The sequence below is a fragment of the Giraffa tippelskirchi genome, chromosome 8 (genome assembly GCF_054371585.1).
Source record: "Giraffa tippelskirchi isolate mGirTip1 chromosome 8, T2T-mGirTip1v1.2.pri, whole genome shotgun sequence".
Taxonomy (NCBI): domain Eukaryota; kingdom Metazoa; phylum Chordata; class Mammalia; order Artiodactyla; family Giraffidae; genus Giraffa; species Giraffa tippelskirchi.
In genome coordinates this window covers 19,249,151-19,267,014 of record NC_137282.1, presented here as the reverse complement: position 1 = coordinate 19,267,014, position 17,864 = coordinate 19,249,151, and the positions used below count along the sequence as shown (strand labels likewise).

Below are 17,864 nucleotides of genomic sequence, written 5' to 3'. Positions count from 1 at the left end.
CCAATGGTGGGATGACCATCACTCTGGAGCCAGAGGATGCGTTTGAGTCCATGCAAGGTCTCTTACCTATTGGTCCAAGGTTCTCAGTCTAACATCACTTCTCAGGCTTCAATTTCCATCAATTAAATAGGATAATAATGCCCGTGTCCTAAGATGTTTAGGGGAATGGAGAAAGATAGGCAGGGGAAAGACACAGAAGAGCAATCAGCACATAGTTGGTCCTCAGGTTATTACTTCTCTCCTTTGGTCATAAAGCCTCTTTGCTGTCTCATCAGTTTTAAAGATAATCTCTATTATTTTTTCTCATATTGCTGAGTGGCCTGTTCTCTTGACCCATGTGGAGAGATGGAGAGTGGGCAACTCAAAAAGAGAAAACCATTTCATAGGAACTGAGAACAGGATGTCGTTGTATCAAAATGGATTAAAACCACTTCCCAAACCGGGTGGTCAACAGCCTGCTGCCTCTGCCAGAGTCCCAGCTGCATTTCTGCCCGTCTCTTGCTTGCCTGGGTAGTCTCCAGAACCCAGTGCCATCCCCACCAGGAGGGCCTTTGTCTTCTCTTGATTGAGGCTCTTTGACCTCATCCCAAGATGACAGATGTCACAGTGCTTTGGTAGATGGTAGTAAACTGAGGCTCTGCTTCCACAGAACTAAATTTTAATTCTACACATTTCTTTGGAAGCTCCCAAGATTTGACAAATGATTCTGTGAGCGTCTACATCCCACATTTCTCTACCCTCGGGGCTGACTTACTGGTACCTGGCTGCAAAATCCCAACTACAAGATAGATTTCAGCTCAAGATTTATTTCCCTCTGCCTTCTTGGCTTCCCAGCTGGTACAGGACATGCATTCCAATGGAAACACCATGCCAAGCATGGTTGGGCTGCATATCACTTTATTGCCTTGGTTCAGCTACATTTTGGAAGGCGGCTATGCTCACCGCTATACCACCAATGCTTCATTTTGGAAAAATCAGGCTTTTGCGGGCTGGTCTGGGAACTTTGCCATTATGTATCAGTTTGTAGCTCTGGGAGGTGAGCCCCAAATTCTAAGTGACTGGTGTACCAACTTACTTTCAGAATTTACTTTCTCGTACATTGAGAATAGCTGGTTCTTTTGGGAATGTCTGGAACCGGAACTGTGATTCAGATGATGAAGGGTATTTCTAAATGACAAGAGGGCCCACAGGAAATCTGTTTGCAAGAGGGGCGGAAGCGCCTCAGGAAGACAAGCAAGACGCCCTTTGGTTCTTACAGCAAGAGTCAAGGTCAGAGAGCCAGGTAAGTGTGAGCCGTGAACACCGTCCTTCAGGTCAGCCTGTGGACCAATGCCCACGTCTCAGAGCAAAAGAGAAACAAAAACCAGAGAGCCTGTAATTATTTCAAAATAAATAAAAATGATTTAGAATATCTGAAAAAGGGTTTTCACCATGAGACCCTATGTTCCTGGGGCACTGGGCAGAAGCAGTGTTCTACAGCACACGTGGACGGAAATAACACGTCAAAGAAACTGGGTCCTGGACCAACCATCTTTTCCTCCATCGTCATGACATCCCGGCCTCAGACCTGACCTGCCAGTCTTCGCCTCCCTCCATGGCCACGCCTGCCCTGAAGTCCTGTCTCACAGAGTTGGTTGTATTGGAGAGCATTTTCTAGAAAAGTTGTATCCCGGTTTGTTTCTGATTCTCCCTCTTCTCAGCCTGTCCTGTGAAGTTTCTGCTCCACTGTGCATCGGTCGGTGACAGCACCTGCCTCGTCCACAGCACCTGATGGGACACCACACGGGTGGCAGGTCAGGGTAGTGACAGCCAAGAGCCTGGAGGAGATATTCTTTGCTGTGAAAAGCGAATGCTCTCGGAAGGTATTGTCGCATGAGCAGAATGGATCTGGAAGAAAGAAGTCATTGTTTCTCACGCAGCTGATCTGCAGCGTGTGCACACTTGGGTTGATATCTGTATCTCCACTGACGCACAGCCTAGATCAGCGGTTCTTCGATTTCAGTGGCAGCAAGACTCACCCAAGGAAGCCCTGTTAATGCTAAGTTACTTCAGAGTGTAGGGGAAGGGCTTCCCCAGGTAATACTGAGGCAGGAGTTTATGGGAGCTCACTTTCTACTACCATGTCACTTTTTAAAAAAATCAGGTTAGGGTTTCCGTAGTGGCTCCATGCAAAAGACATGGGTTCGATCCCTGGTCCTGGAAGATCCCACGTGCCATGGAGCAGCTAAGCCTGTGCACAACTACTGAAGCCCAGGAACCCTAGAGCTCTGCCCCAAGAGAAGGCACCACAGTGAGAAGCCCTTGCACCACTAGAGAAAAGCTCGTGTGGCAATGAAGACCCAGCACAGCCATAAATTTAAAAAAAAAAAATTGTTTAAAAATCATGTTATTGAGAACCTTGTAATTTGCAATTTACATTACATGAAATATAGCAGAGTGTTCATGTCAATTGCAAGCTCTCTAACTACCCCTCCCCCACTGCCCTTCCTTCCTGGTAACCATAAGTTCAAAGAAACATCTCTAATCATAACTGCTTTACAGATAAAATGGCACCTTTAGGTATTACAGCTTCTGGGACTGCTCAGCGATGCAGGGCGCTGGATGCACAGGACAGCCAGTTTATTAAGTCAGGTCAGGCTGACACAACAGAGCTCCACAAACGGGGAGGCTTCAACGACAGAAATTTATTTTCTCGAAGTTCTGGTGGCTAGGAGTTTAGTGTTAAACTGTTCATAGGGTTGCTTCCTTCTGAGGGCAGTAAGATATTAAAAAAAAAAAATCTGCCAAGTAAATTCGTGCCGGGTCGTTGTTGCTGTGCATGACTTTGCCCTAGCTTCAGTGAGCGGGGCCTGCTCTCTAGTTGTGATGTGGGGGCTTCTCACTGCAGTGGCTTCTCTTGTTGCAGAGCATGGGCTCTAGGGTCAGTGGGCTCAGTAGTTGCAGCTCCTGGGCTCTGGAGCACAGGCTCAGTAGTTGCAGCGCATGAGTAAATTTTAAAGATCTTATTGGCTTTATTTGGGGCATCTCTGATGGCTGAGACGGTAAAGAATCTGCCTGCAATGCAGGAGATGCAGGTTCGATCCCTGGGTAGGGAAGATCCCCTGGAGAAGAGAATGGCGATCCACTCCAGTATTCTTGCCTGGCAAATTCCATGGACAGAAGAGCCTGGCGGGCTACAATCCATGGGGGCGCATAGAGTCAGACATGACTGAGCAACTAACACGTGGCTTTTTTCGACAGCTCCTGAATTGGGCAGCATCCAATTGAGCAGATAGAAAGGAGCTCTGAGGAGCTGTATAAAATGGTACAAGCAAAGGGGAGCAGGAACAAGGAAGCTGTACTAGGCAAAAAAGCAGGTTATTGCAAAGTTACTTTCCTTTAGGGGACAGAAGGGGTCCATCAGGCAGATGACTTAACTAGTGCTGATGAAGTGATGCCTGATTGACTGGTTTAAGATGACATTTCTGGGAGAGCTAAAACCATAACTAAGTTAAGTCTTGGTTTGATGATTGATGTAGGGCTTAGCAAAAGTGACTCCATATTGGACCTGTTGTCTTGTTTTTAACAGAGGACAGAGCTGTCCTATGTTTCTTTCCTAGCTTCTGATGGTTTGTTGGCAGTCTTTGGTTCTCCTTGTGACTGGTTGGCTTTTCCCTGTGTCTTCAGATCATTACCCTCTCTGTGGGTCTGTCTCTGTGTCCAGCTTCCCTCCTTTTATAAGTACACTAGTTGTGTTGGATTAGGGGCCCATTTTATTCCAGTATGACCTCATCTTAACAAATTGCTCTTGCGATGACCCCGCTTCCAAATAAAGCTACAATCTGAGATAGTGAGGGTTAGGGCTTCCGTGTATGAATTTGGGAGGGACACAGTTCAATCCACACCAACCGTGATTACATAAAAACACTGTGGTTTAGGTCAAGGGCTGGAACTTGCTGAGCTTGCAGTTCTGCATGCCTATCGCAGAATCACATCTGCCCTCAATCGCCCCATACGTAGCCTCCATCCCATACCCTCGAGTGGTACCCCATGGATAGAAACCCACCAGAAATATTTTGAGGCAAGCATCCGTTCTATAATTTATATTCCAATCCCTGTCAATAGCCATGCCTTCCCACGGCTGTTTGCTCCTTTCCATATGTCATACCCTTTGCTCTTCTAAAGCTACAGATAAAAAGATTTCAGACCAGGCAACATCTTCAGGGTGTCTGTACCATCTGTGGAATCGCATCCCAAATGAACAGTGAAAGGAAACACTTTAAAGGTCTTATTTCAATAAGCTTTTCATTCTGAACATACTGGAAGAGGGATTTAAAAAAAAAAATCTTGCCCTTTACTTGCTTTCATTTTCACTATGAATAAAGAATGTGTCCTTACCTCAGGGCAGGATGCTTTCCTTCAGTGTACAGCGGCTAGAAATACAACACTGAGACAGTCGTAAATCCTTAGTGCAGGTGATAGACAGAAGGCATTCACGACCTGTGAGGATGAAAATCTTCCACAGCCATCAAGTGTTGCTTTCGGTATTCCTGTGGCCGCCTCGTGGTTTGAATGATGAGGAAGGCCTTGGAAACAGCCAGCAGGCTTCAGCGGGGAGGTGGGTGACTCAGCTGCCGTAGGTAATTTCCAGCTAGAAATTACAAGTAGAAAATGTGAGCTGAACTGAACATTCTCAACTAAAAAACATCTTCCTGGAATATTAAAATAACGTGATCTAAACCCAATACAGAGACAGCAGAATTATAAATCTCTGGATTGGTGTGGTTCAATCGCTAAGTAGTGTCTGACTCTTGTAACCCCATGGACTACGGAACCCCACAGAGGGCCACCAGGCTCCCAGGCTCCTCTGTCCATGGGATTCTCCAGGCAGGAATGCTGGAGTGGGTTGCCATTTCCTTCTCCAGGGGATCTTCCCCAACCCAGGGATCAAACCAAGTCTCCTGCACTGCAGGTGGATTCTTTATCACTTAGCCACTAGGGAAGCCCCTGGATTGGTGGAATATACTTTAAAAATGTGTCTATGTCTGCAATTTTGAGGGACTGTTTGAGGAGACAGGATGAGTAATGGATACAAGGTGTGACCTTTCTCCAAGATAGAAGCCACGCCTGTGTGTGACCATTTGATAGGCATCCCATGGGTAATAAACAGGGGATCTTTCCAGCCTCTTTCAACCTTGTGGTTCTGTTAGTCTCTGAACTCTGGGTGGCGAAAACATTCATAGGCCCAAATACTGCAAAGCGAGGTGAGTTTGGGCCACAAATCCAAAAGCCTTTATTTATTTCAGCTCTGTATTAAAGTATTCAGTTCTGGTCATACACACCGAGGAAACCAGAATTGAAAGAGACGCGTGTACCCCAAAGTTCATCACAGCACTGTTTACAATAGCCAGGACATGGAAGCAACCTAGATGTCCATCAGCAGACGAATGGATAAGGAAGCTGTGGTACATATACACAATGGAATATTACTCAGCCATTAAAAAAATACATTTGAATCGGTTCTATTGAGATGGATGAAACTGGAGCCCATTATACAGAGTGAAGTAAGCCAGAAAGAAAAACACCAATACAGTATACTAATGCGTATATATGGAATTTGAAAGATGGTAACGATAACCCTATATGCGAGACAGAATAAGAGACACAGATGCATAGAACAGTCTTATGGACTCTGAGGGAGAAGGTGAAGGTGGGACGTTCTGGGAGAATAGCATTGAAACATGTATATTATCATATGTGAAACAGAACACCATTCCATGTTCGATGCATGAGACAAATGCTCAGGGCCGGGGCAATGGGATGACCCAGAGGGATGGGATGGGGAGGGAGGTGGGAGGGGGGTCCAGGAAGGGGAACACATGTAAACCCATGGCTGATTCATGTCAATGTATGGCAAAAACTACTACAATATTGTAACGTCATTAGCCCCCAACTAAAATAAATAAATTTATTTTAAAAAAATAAATAAATAAAGTATTCAGTTCTGGAAAGGGGGAGGAAAAGAGGGAGTTGGCATTCAAAACAAATGCACTGAGTACCCACACGCAATGGTAATTAGCTAGCTATCATTTCCATAAGAAAAGTAGGACAGTCTACCCCAGAGGCAAACTCTTAGGCCCATCTTCCGGTGGATAAAAGGGATTCAAGCCATTCCAATACTTAAGCATTTAAGTCTTAGGAGTTAGTGAAGTTTCATTTGCTCTCAAATGCCCCAGAATTAGACTGAGCAAAAATATCTGCATGGTTCCTAGGACAAGAGACAGCTTTGGTCACTGCTCCCAGGATAAGTCAAACCTACAGAAGGAACAGAAGGTCACTGAGGCATTTGCAATCAAAAGAGGAAACAAGATGGCAACTGTTTGTTAATCACCACCACCCCCCCAGCGCCCCCCCCCCCAGCCCCGCAATGGAATGGGCTTCCCCCATGGCTCAGCGGTAAAGAATCTACCTGCAATGGAGGAGACACAGGAGACGTGGGTTCGGTCTTTGTGTGGGGAAGATTCCCTGGAGAAGGGCATGGCAAACCACTCCAGTATTCTTGCCTGGAAAATCCCATGACAGAAGAGCCTGGTGGGCTACAGTCCATGGGGTCACAAAGAGTCAGACACGACTGAGCACAGAGAACAGTGAGTGGACTAGTCTATGGATTAGCCAGTCCATTTTCTTCAAAAAACTGTGGTAAAATATACGTACCACAAATTGACCAGTAAAATTTTAACTATATTAAGTGTATAATTCAGTGGCATTGACTACATTCAACAATACTGTGCAACCCATTACGATCCTGCATTTCTGAAACTGTCACCATCCCAAATAGAAACTCTCCACTTCCTCTTTAAAGCGAAAGAAATAAGTGTGCAGACTGTCTTCTCTTTCCTCTCTGACTCGAAGCCCTACTGCAGTCCTGCAGTGCTTTCTATGGAGAAACAGCAATGCTGAGAACAGGCTGCCGACCACCAGAACTGCATGACTGTCCTTGGTAAGATTCCGTGACCTACATGGGACCAGGGATCCGGCTGCACCACGCTGATGGCGAGAACACACTCAGACCCTCGGCCAGGGTTTTTCCAGGAACTCTGCCTGCTCCACATGGCCCACTCGTTATGTGCTGAGATAAGCGCTCAATTAATTTTAACGATGTCATAAACTCCATAATCAGAAAATGAAATGGACTGGTCTGCTTTCACTCTTAGGGGTTAATGACAATGGACACACGGTAAACAAATAGTGTTAAGGCTGAAAAATGACTCTTGGTCATCTGTCAGACTGGGCTCTTAAAGTTCCAATAGCTTTGTTTATTTAGGAGGCAGCAGTAAATCTCTGGAATGGAATGACCAGAGCAAGAGGGCCAGCGCATGGAGCTCCCTGGTTCTGTTAGAGGAAGCACACTGACTGAAACCGCCCACCCTGGCCAGGCACCATAGTAACCATTTGCATGAGTGGTTTTAGAACAGGAGGTCCTGGTAAGGAACACAGAACTAACAAGCCTCCACCAACCAGAAGAGTTCGGGAAAGGTCAAAAGGAGACACCACGGGTCTGACCACCTCCCAGAATCCTTCTCTCTGGCATCCATCTTGGCTGAACAAGGCGTGCACCACCAGGAAGGACTCTGAGTCAGATGATTGGCTAAAGACAACCCGGAAACTAATCCCGGCACCATAAATCCCGAGACTGTGAGCCACGTGGCAGAGCTGCTCTTCTGGGTTCCCTTATCCTCCTGCTCTCCACCCAGGCACCCTTGTCACCACATGTCTCTCCTCGGACAATTCATTTCTGAGTGTTAGACAAGAGCCCAGTTTCAGGCCCTGGAAGGGGTCCTCCTTCCTGCAATAGTTCTTGCTTCTCTTTAGCACTTGAGCTGTCCCATCCCCATCCCTGGGAATGGCTAACACCGCTTCTGCCCCTGGGGTGAGGAAAGGTCACGGGCAACAAGGCTTCTTTGAGTCATTCAGGTCTCTTTCTAGAATACAAGGTCAGTTCTAACGAGACACCAGTTCTATCAGTGCCTCTGCCTCCTCGGATCATCTCCCCTTCAGGTACTCAAGGCTACGTGATTACACTTGCGTGTTTTGTATTGGGTGGCTTCTCAGCTGCGATAACAACCTGTTTCTTTCATCTCTAGGAGATAAACTGAGTGGCTGGGGCTTGTGAGTTACAGCCCTCATTACTAATGGTGAAATTCTAAAAGAACCAGTGAGCTAAAACCCCCAAACTTGCCTATTGACCGGTTTTTAAGTGCTCCCTTTCCCAAGAAACAGCTTCTGAAGGCCAAAACTTGGGACTGCCAGTGGTAAGAACCAGCAGAGTCAGTAAGCTGGAATCTTGAGACTATGGAACCAGTAACTGGACACAATATTCTGAATAATAGAATTCCAAAAGTGGAAACAACTCTAAGGGTTTTTTTAGACTAGTAAGCCTCCAACAATTCATGCTGGTTAAAATATAGATCCCTAGGCCCTTTCCTAACCTGTTCATTCAGAAACTTCTTGGAGGTGGTATCTAGAAATCTGTATTTTTTCACAGCATCCCAGGTTATTCTGATGCTGTATCTGTTATAGGAAACAGTGGTCGCATTCATCATGCCTCCTACAGAAGATGCATCTGAAAAAGCCATGAGACAATCTCCTCTTTGTTCTGGACTTGCACTCCTATAAACACAGCCCAAGATGGCATTGAATCACAGTGGAGAATCATTACTGAGCTTGGAGTCAGCGAATATTCTCTTTGCTCCTGAATCATCACCATCATATTTATTCTTGAATCTGGAAAGACAGAAGGCAGGGATGAGATTTGAAAAACTGGAAGCATAATTTAAGCCTAATTAGTGTCCTTTCTTATGTCCATCTTTCATTGTTAAAGTCCATGGTTTCCATCTCATCACATGTGCTGTGCTGTGCTAAGTCATTCAGTCGTGTCTGACTCTCTGCGACCCCATGGACTGTAGCCCACCAAGCTGCTCTGTCCGTCGGATTCTCCAGGCGAGAATACTGGAGTGAGTTGCTGTGCCCTCCTCCAGGGGATCTTCCCATTTCAGGGATCTAACCCAGGTCTCCTGCATTGCATGCAGATTCTTGACCATCTGAGCCACCAGGGAAGCCCATCTCATCATGGGTATCAAATTACAACACAAACAGCAAGAAAACCTGTTCTATTGCATAGCTCACATTTCAATTCAATAGATATTTAATTGTCAGATAATTCAGCAAATGATTAAAGTACTAGGCTCTTCATATATCAAATCTGTAACTCAAATATTGGGTTGACCAAAAAGTTCATTTGGATTTTTCCCATCAGATCTTATGGAAAAATCTGAGCGAAAATTTTGGCCAATCCAATGCAAGGTGAAATTGATATTTGCCACAAGAGAGATGAAAAATGTTAAGCAAGTTCAAAGAAGGTGAAGATCACGTCTTGTTGAGGGGGGGCCAAGGACACAGAAGGGTCATTTGGGGACAGGTCCCATTTGAACTGGAGCTTAAAGTACTATACACACAGATGGGTGAAGGAAGGCACAGCAGGCATAGAAAAGGTTGTCAGGTAATGAATGTAGAAAACATGTGTGTTGAGGGTGTGAGTGGTCATAGAATAGTCAATTTTAAGGCTAAAAAAAAGTGGGTTAGGCTAGTGCATGGGGGTCCTTTGGACTAAAGAATTTGGATAACATTTTCCAGAAGTGGGGAGTCAAGGAGTGGTCATGGGGGAGCAGGCTGAAGCCAGGAGAGACTGCAGTCAAGTGTTTCTATCAAGAGATGTGTGCTCAGTCATGTCTGACTCTGCGGCCCCGTGGATAGTAGCCCGTCAGGGTCTTCTATCCATGGAATTCTCTAGGTCAGAATACTGTAGTGGGGTGCCATTTCCTACTCCAGGGGATAATCAAGAGATAGGAGGTACTAAAATATTTACAAGTCCAAAAATTTGAAAACAACCTGTATTAGTTTCCTAAGGTTGCTCCAATAAATTACCACAAATGGCGTGGCTTAAAACAACAGACATGTATTCTCTTGGAGTTCTAGAGGGTAGATATCCAAAATCTGTCTCTCTGAGCCCAAATCAAGGTGGCTCTACAGGAGAATTTGTTTGCTTGTCTTTTCCAGCTTCTAGAGCTGCATTCCTTGCGTTTCTTGGCTTCTGGCTTCTTCTGAAACATGCATGTGCCATTTTTATAATTAAAAACGATGAGAGAAGTTAATGTGGGCCAGAAATAATGCAGTGAAGATGAATGGGGAGGGCGTGATGTGAGATGAATCACAGAGATGAGGTCTCTAAGACTGGTTAACCCATCAGATCTCAGAAACAATGGAGGAAAAACCGCTCCCTGGCAGCAAGCCTGGGTGACAGAAAGCCTGGGCTGCCTGCAGACATCTGTGGGGGAGGAGCCAGTCTGGGGACGAGGAGGCATCTTTCAGATGTGTTTGTCCTTTCAGGCGAGCCCACAAGTACTTGGCTTTTCTGCTGTGTGACATGAAACTTCCAGAATTTCCATCGAATCGGTCCGTAGGAGGAAAACTTCTTTTAAAGAATGAAGACCCTTCAGCAGTTATGCTCTTCCACTTCAAAGGCTCCTGACCTTTGAGCCCTAACCTTGGAGCCTGGCTCTAATGAGATGAGGCAACACATTTGTTCTGCCTGCTCTTCAGGCCTGGCAGCACTGAAATCCCCTGGGAAGTTCTGTTGGGTTCTGCTGGGAGGCAGAGTGGGGAAAGAATGCTTGGTTGGCAGTGGCCTTAGTGAGATGGGACCAAGGATCTTCTTCACTGCAGAGGAAGAGCTTCCACTGTCCCTCTCCAGTCCCCAGACTGGATTGGAACCTCTGCTCACCTCCGACGGCCCCTCTTGCAACAACAGTGGTTGAGAAAGTGAGAGATCTTCCTGGGTAGTGAACTTATGGATGTTCTGGGAGGTGTACACAGAGACAGAAGCACCTGTGCTGGGGCCCCTTTCAGACCTTCCCCTCCATGTCTCTTCATCTTGTTGTTCATAAGAAAGTGGTAATTGGAAGGACAGCGCTTTCCTGGATTTTGTGAGTTGCTCCACCAAATGAACACAGCTAAAGGTGTATGGGAAGCTTTGAATTTGTAGGCAAGTCAGAGGGAAGAGAGGGTGGCCTGAGGACCCAGCTGTGACTGGGAGCTAAAGCAAGGGCAGTCTTTTGGGGAACCTCACCTTTCAACTTGTGAGATCTGATGCTCATTCCAGGCAGTTAGTGTCAGAACTGAGTCGAATTGGAGGACACAGTTGGTGTTGAAGAATCAATGTCAGAACTCAGTGCTGTATCCAGCTCTTGGGGTGCTCCATTTCAAAATCAATGGCAGAAGAAATAGCCTCTGATGGACCAGACAAGAAGGAACGTAGCAGTGTGGACCAAGCCCAGAGGATCTGGCCATGCAGTTTCTAGTACTGTTTCTGCCACTGCTCTAGATGAATACCTCAACCTTTCTAGGGTCCTCACCTAGAAAGTGAGGCAACTTAGATCCACATCACAATCAAGTGAGACACTTGAAAAATGCACACTCTCCCAGCCCTGCCTTTCAGAATTAGCATCTGAGAAGTGGGAGTAAGCCCAGGGATCAGAGTTTGTTCAAAGCTCCCCCTCGCCCCAGCCCAGGTAATTCTGTTGCAATGAATGGGTAATTGACCCAGTCAGGGTTTCCCAAGTTCCTTGATGATGAGTACAGCTTGGGCCTCACTGTAAATCCACAAAATTAGACTTTTTACTGGTGGGATCTGGCAATTAGTATTTTAAAGAATGTTCTACATGGATTGTAGCATCACAGGAGTTTGTGAAGTAAGACCTAGAGAAGTCGCTCTAAAAGTGTGGCGCTGGGACCAGCAACACCTACATCATCCAGGAATTTGTTAGAAATGCAAAGTGTCAGACTTCCTCACAGACCTCCTGCATCAGAAACTCCAGGGGTGGAGTCCAGGGATCTCAGATTGAATAAGCCCTCCAGAGGCTTCCGACACATGCCCAGTTGGAAAAAAACCACTGACCTAGAGAGCTGCTAAGGGTTCAGTTGTTGTTCAGCCACTCAGTCATGTCCAACTCTTTGTGACCTCGTGGACTGCAGCATGCCAGGCTTCCCTGTCCTACACTGTCTCCTGGAGTTTGCTTGAACTCATTTCCATTGAATTGATAATGCCATATGACCATTTAATCCTCTACCGCCCCCTTCTCCTCCTGCTCTCAATCCTTCCCAGCATCAGGGTCTTAAGGGTCCAGACAACACTGATAATTTCAGTCTAAATCTTGCATGGGCAATTTTATTCCATCTCTACTAAGGAGCCAATAAAAGATAAACCCCTATAGTCAATCCTGAGACCTTACTCTCCACTGAGACTGACTGGGTAACTTGTATACACTATCCCCAAGCCAAAAGTCAGGATGGAACCCTTTCTACTATTAATTGCAAAAGAACCAGCTTTCCAAAGAAAAAAAGAATCCACTCTCTTCATGGGATCTCCTCATTGTAAAAGCTGCTTGGACACTATGTTATCCCCTTGACAGGTAAAAATATTTTCAGACTTATCTGATCTGAGACTGACAGACTCTTTAAAGCTCATTGACTCATGTTATTGGAAGAACATGGAACAGAGCATCTAGTCTAATCCCATTTTATTGGTTAAAAAAAATGTAGGGGCCCAGAGATGGTTCATAATTTGTAACAGAAATGGTAACACAGTTTGTAAAGAAAGCTGGACTCAGACCTTCAGACTCATCTCACTGACCGGCATCGCTTAGGCTTGGACGGAACAAGTGCTTGGCCTTCTCCAGCAGTCTCCAACCTTTTTGGCACCAGGGACCAGCTTCATGGAAGACAATTTTTCCATAGACTGGAGAGGGGGGGAATGGTTTGGGGATGACTCAAACAGATTACAATTGTTGTGTACTTTATTTCTATTGTTATAAATAAAGATCTGATCATCAGGTATTAGATCCCAGAGGTTGGAGACCCCGTCTCTACAAGCCCAGTGTAGCTGCCAGGGTCACCCATATCCGTTCAGGGAACTCAGGGTCTCTAGGAATGGTGCGGACTTGGATTCCTGTTGGCATAGAGGAGGCAAGTAAGGGGAACATGGAGACGTGTTTTCTAGACAGTTACATGCTACATTAATAATAGTTCTTGATACAGAGGTTCCCCCGTGTACCAGGTAGATCTTGTCCTCAAAACAATTCCATAAAGGGGGCACAATTATCCCAGTTTTATCCACGAGGAAATGATATACAGAGAGGCCAAGTACATGAGCAAGTCCAAATAGTGGACAATGAGTGGAGGCAGGATTAAAACCCTCAACTCTGAATCCTGAGCCCTTCCCATGAAGCCCTACTGCTTCCTGATGAATTGCTTTTGAACTGGTGGTGTGATTTCTTTCAGTATCTGAATCAGTGACTCCTAACCCTCACTGCAGGTTAAAATCGTGGGAATCTTTAAAAAGTATGAATGGCTGCTGCTCTCCCACCCACTTCCATTAAATCAGAACCTCTGGAAGTGGAACCAGAATTATTCGTGTTTTTTTTTTAAAGCCCCCCCCCATAATGATAATTGCTGATGGGCTATAAACCACTTCTCTAAATGTTTCATCTGCTTCAAAATAATTTAGATTACCAGGAATAGACACCATTCTTTAAACAAGTGGTGGAAATTTAATTAATTAAATTACTCAAACCTATGATTGAATTATACTTAGGAGATAGATAAAGAAAGGAAATGGGAGAAAGGAGGAAAGCTGGGTTCGTAAAGAGTTTATTTATTTGTGTGCAGGCAGGCAAACTGTTGCTCATCTTGGGGATCCCCACTGGTACACCCACACCCCAAGCACCCCAAGATTCCCTGGAACACAGTGTTATCCTAGTGTTTGAAAATGTAAACATGTTTAAAAGTAATTAAAGCAAATTGGAAGTTAATTATTCTCAACATTATTTTATCGGAGAGAAAGCTCTCTTTAAATTTAACAAGTCTTCTATTTAAAGCATTTTGGGTCATGTTCCTAGGTTAAAGGTAGAAGACAGTAATCTCATAGTAACTCCTTGAGTCTTATCCAAAAGAAGTCTTAATTAAGAGCATATTCATCACGGTTAAAAATAAATCTTGAACAAAAGTTTTTCTTTAAGGCAGTCTAAACCTCCCACTCTTTAATTAAGGCTTCTTGTAGGATCCATGCCCCTAGAAATTCTAATCCTTTTGACTTTTTAAAAGTTTATATCCAACGAAACTGGGAGTAATCAACCTTCTCTTTTTAAGTATGTGAATACTCAGGCAGTGACTAACCCCAGAGAGCCTCCACCTGTTGCCACCCCTCACCTCCTTCTTCACATGGAAAACACATTGAATCGGATGGCAAAACCCAACCACTAACTGCAATCTCAGAAAACTGCTATGTGCCTTTAAACTCTTTTAAAACTGAACCCAAAACTGGTTTATAGACTACATGCATGTGCTAAGTCACTTCAGCTGTGTCTAACTCTTTGCAACCCTATGGACCGTAGCCCACCAGGCTCCTCTGTCCATGGGATTCTCTAGCCAAGAATTCTGGAGTAGGTTGTCATGCCCTCCTCCACGGGATTTTCCTGACCCAGGGATCGAACCCACGTCTCTTATGTCTCCTGCATTGGCAGGCTGGTTCTTTACCACTAGCGCCACCTGGGAAGCCCCTTAGAGGCTACATATGTACATTTTTTTTTTTGCCTGAAAATTTTCATACCTATTTACTTACACATTTATTTGATCTTGAGACTTCAGTAATAGAGTTTCTTATGACTGGAGTAAATTTTTTTTTTTCTATAAAGACCTTCTCTACAAGTTTCTGAAACATTATTCTATCTCTCCAGGTCAGAGGAAAATGTTCAAACTTCTGCAATTTAGAGAGAAAGGTGCTGGAAAAAAATATTTGCGATAGACTTGGATTTCTTAGCCTGGAGGAAACTGGCTTCAGAGTAACTCATTAGAGTCCAAATGTATACCAAGATGACTCTATGGAAGGGGGTAACCAGCTATTTTGCACATTCACTGAGAAAAGAACAAAAGAAGCCTAGTTAAATTGCCAGAGGAGGGATTTAGAGGGATCGATAAGTGGAGGGCCTTTGCTTCTGAAACAGATGAAAGAGCAAGGACTTTTTCTTTTTTTTTTTTTTAAGCCTTAAAGAAAAAGCAACATACTCCCTTGCATAGTGTTAGTTATTCTTGAAGGGAGGAGAATTCATTGAGACCTTTTCACGGAACAGTGACAGAATCCAACAACTAGCTCCTTTTTTAAAAGACGACATCATTGGTTCATGTAAATAGAAGTCCAAGGGTTGGACTCCAGCCCTTGCTGGATTTAGGGGTTTGAACAGTAAGATGGGCACCCTGTCTCTTTTCATCTCCCACTCTGCTTGGCTTTATGCCCTGAAAGATTTCCTTCTTGTGACAGCAAGATGGCTGCAGGCAGCTTTGAGCTTATTCTGCCCTTAAAGCTCCTTTTCCAATATCTGCTTCAGTAAAGGATTCTGATTAGCCTTGATTCTGCCCCTGGGCCACTTACTGGTTCCAGAATAATTGAGTCTGTCAGGCTGGGTTACATGCCTGTCTTGCAGAGGCAGTGAGACCCCTCAATTGGCAGAACCCACAGGTCATATGGAGTGCAGGAAAGAGAGTTCCAAAAACAAAGAGACAGGACAGACGGAGAAATAACATGGTTACTGCAGAGATCATCGGGGAAGCATTCTTATCTCCTGCAATCACCTGAGGACAACTATGAACCGAGATTTTAACAAACTATCCTGATGTCCCAAACCCAAAGCTAAAAAATTTTTTTTTTTTTTTTTTTGCAGGAGCCTAAAATTTAAGCTTGTGGTATCTTTCACTATTTTTGTGTTCTACTTTTGGATTTTTTAAGTGGGAGGGGTTGGCTAGAGGCAAAATAATAAGTTCCTGATAAACAAGTTAGAAGAGGAAGCCGTGTAACTTTCCTTAATCTTTGGATCACTATTAACCAATCAGAACTTGATGTGGTTTGAGTTTATGGGCCATGACCTTCCACTGTCACCGTGTCACAGGGGCCAGATAATGGCCCACCAATGGGATGCTGGCCTTCTTTCTCAGAGTCTAGACTGCAAACTTTCCCTGACTTCAGAGCACAGGGAGTTCAAGGCTTCCCACTTCTGAAGCTCTAAGGAAATTGAGTGACCTTGCTCCCAGGGCCCAAAGAAGACAATCACAATTGCTGACAGTACATTTGCCAAAGTTTGGGTTGTTTGGTCTTTACTTAAACCCTGTGTATTATTCAGGGTCCTAGGAGGAAACAGAACTCATTGCAGATGGTTTGAATGAAGAGATTTTATGAAGAGCTATCTACAGATACATGAGCAGGATTAAGGAAACAAACCAGAGAACAAAAATATCCAGAGACTGGCAATGTTGAAAGCCATTATCATCCCTAAGGCAGAGAGACAAGGAGGAAATGGAGGTACCAGAGCCAATGAGAGCTGAAGACAGAGAAGGGGCCACCCGGTGGGAGTCATGGAAGGGGTGAACCATTTGCTGCCTCTCTGATACCCTAGTACTGTCCCCTTGGGCCAAATCCACCTGCAGCCAATCAGCAAAGGGCCCCAGGGATTGAGTCCATAGGGGTCACTGTCCCGGGGCAGAGAAGGGAAAGAATGAACTGGAAAAACTGGGTCTGGCTTCCCAACAAGGGATGTGACATCTCAGAAAACTCAAGCTTGGTCAAGTCTATCTTCTAAAATTCTAGAGAAAGTGTAACTCTAATCCCATGATGCACTGAGTCTCTCAGTGGCCCTAAGAAACTTTTGTTCTAAAAGCTCTGAGAATTGTTTCTTCCAAATTTTATCCCAGGCAGGCATGCAGTGACATCCATAATAGGATACTGCAACCATTATACCTGGGCTTCCCTGAGAATTAATGCTCAGGAACAGATTCAAATTAACTATCTGGCTATACGATGGCAGGATTAACCTTTAAAGTGGATGCAACGACCATGATTTACATAATCTATTTAATCATTTTCAATAGAGTTAATATTTAGAATGCAAGTGGGGAGACGTAAATTACATCTTACGGCTTTTTGCGAATACCAGGCTCAGCTCACAAAAGAATAAAATTAACATTATCAAAGGTATAGAACATATCAGGTGCCCAGAGCAATAAATTAGATTACAGGGATAATTAACAACCCTTCCAGAATCTTCTTGTAATATGAATTCATCCAGAAAGTAAATAAACAGTGACACACACAAGGAGCAGATTTTATTCATCACTCTCCTCTTGGATCCAAATAGAGATAGTCCAATCTGATAGGACCTTAGGAGATATTTGACAGGTGTGTGCAATAAATAGTGATGCCATTTGTTTAGGATCTGGGGGGGATATATCTAGAACAGAAGGAGCAGGCTGAAATGAAGCAAATAAAATTTAATTTGAATCTGGCTACCTTTCTTATCTGATCATTTCCTTCATTTAAGTTCCATTCCGGGCAAGAACATGTGTGTTTCCTTCTGCTTTCTAAAGAAACAAAGGCCATGAGACTTCCGTGGCAGTCCAGAGGTTAAGACACTGTGCTTCCAATGCAAAGGGCTTGGTTTGATCCCTGATTGGGGAACTAAGATCCCACATGCTCCATGGTGCAGCCAATAACAATAATAAACAGTGAAGAAACAATGGACTAAGAACTAAGCAACTGGGATGGTCTGTCCTCTGTTGCTAAGACATCTAGTGCCTCAGAGCCATTCTTTGAGGAATCCGGAGAGTTCTTGGGGAGAGTGTTTACGGAGAGATGCTTTATTCAAAGCAAATCTCCTACAGAGAAAGACAAATACTACATGATATCCCTTGTATGGGGAATCTTAAAAAATACAACAAACTAGTGA

General features: G+C 44.5%; 2 long non-coding RNA genes across 2 annotated transcripts in view; one reads left to right on the top strand and one right to left on the bottom strand.

The window, feature by feature from the left end:
• LOC145517772 (uncharacterized) overlaps positions 1-17,424 on the top strand; it is a 38,023-nt gene extending 20,599 nt beyond the window's left edge. The window contains exon 2 of the long non-coding RNA XR_014062316.1: positions 14,829-17,424. This is a non-coding gene — a long non-coding RNA (uncharacterized LOC145517772). The remainder of the gene's footprint in view (positions 1-14,828) is intronic.
• On the bottom strand, positions 1,382-7,533 carry LOC145517775 (uncharacterized). Its single transcript, XR_014062320.1, has 4 exons — positions 7,498-7,533; positions 6,449-6,542; positions 4,378-4,630; positions 1,382-1,887 (listed from the first exon to the last, which is right to left on the bottom strand). It is a non-coding gene; the product is annotated as an uncharacterized LOC145517775 (long non-coding RNA).
• Positions 17,425-17,864: the final 440 nt, after the last annotated feature.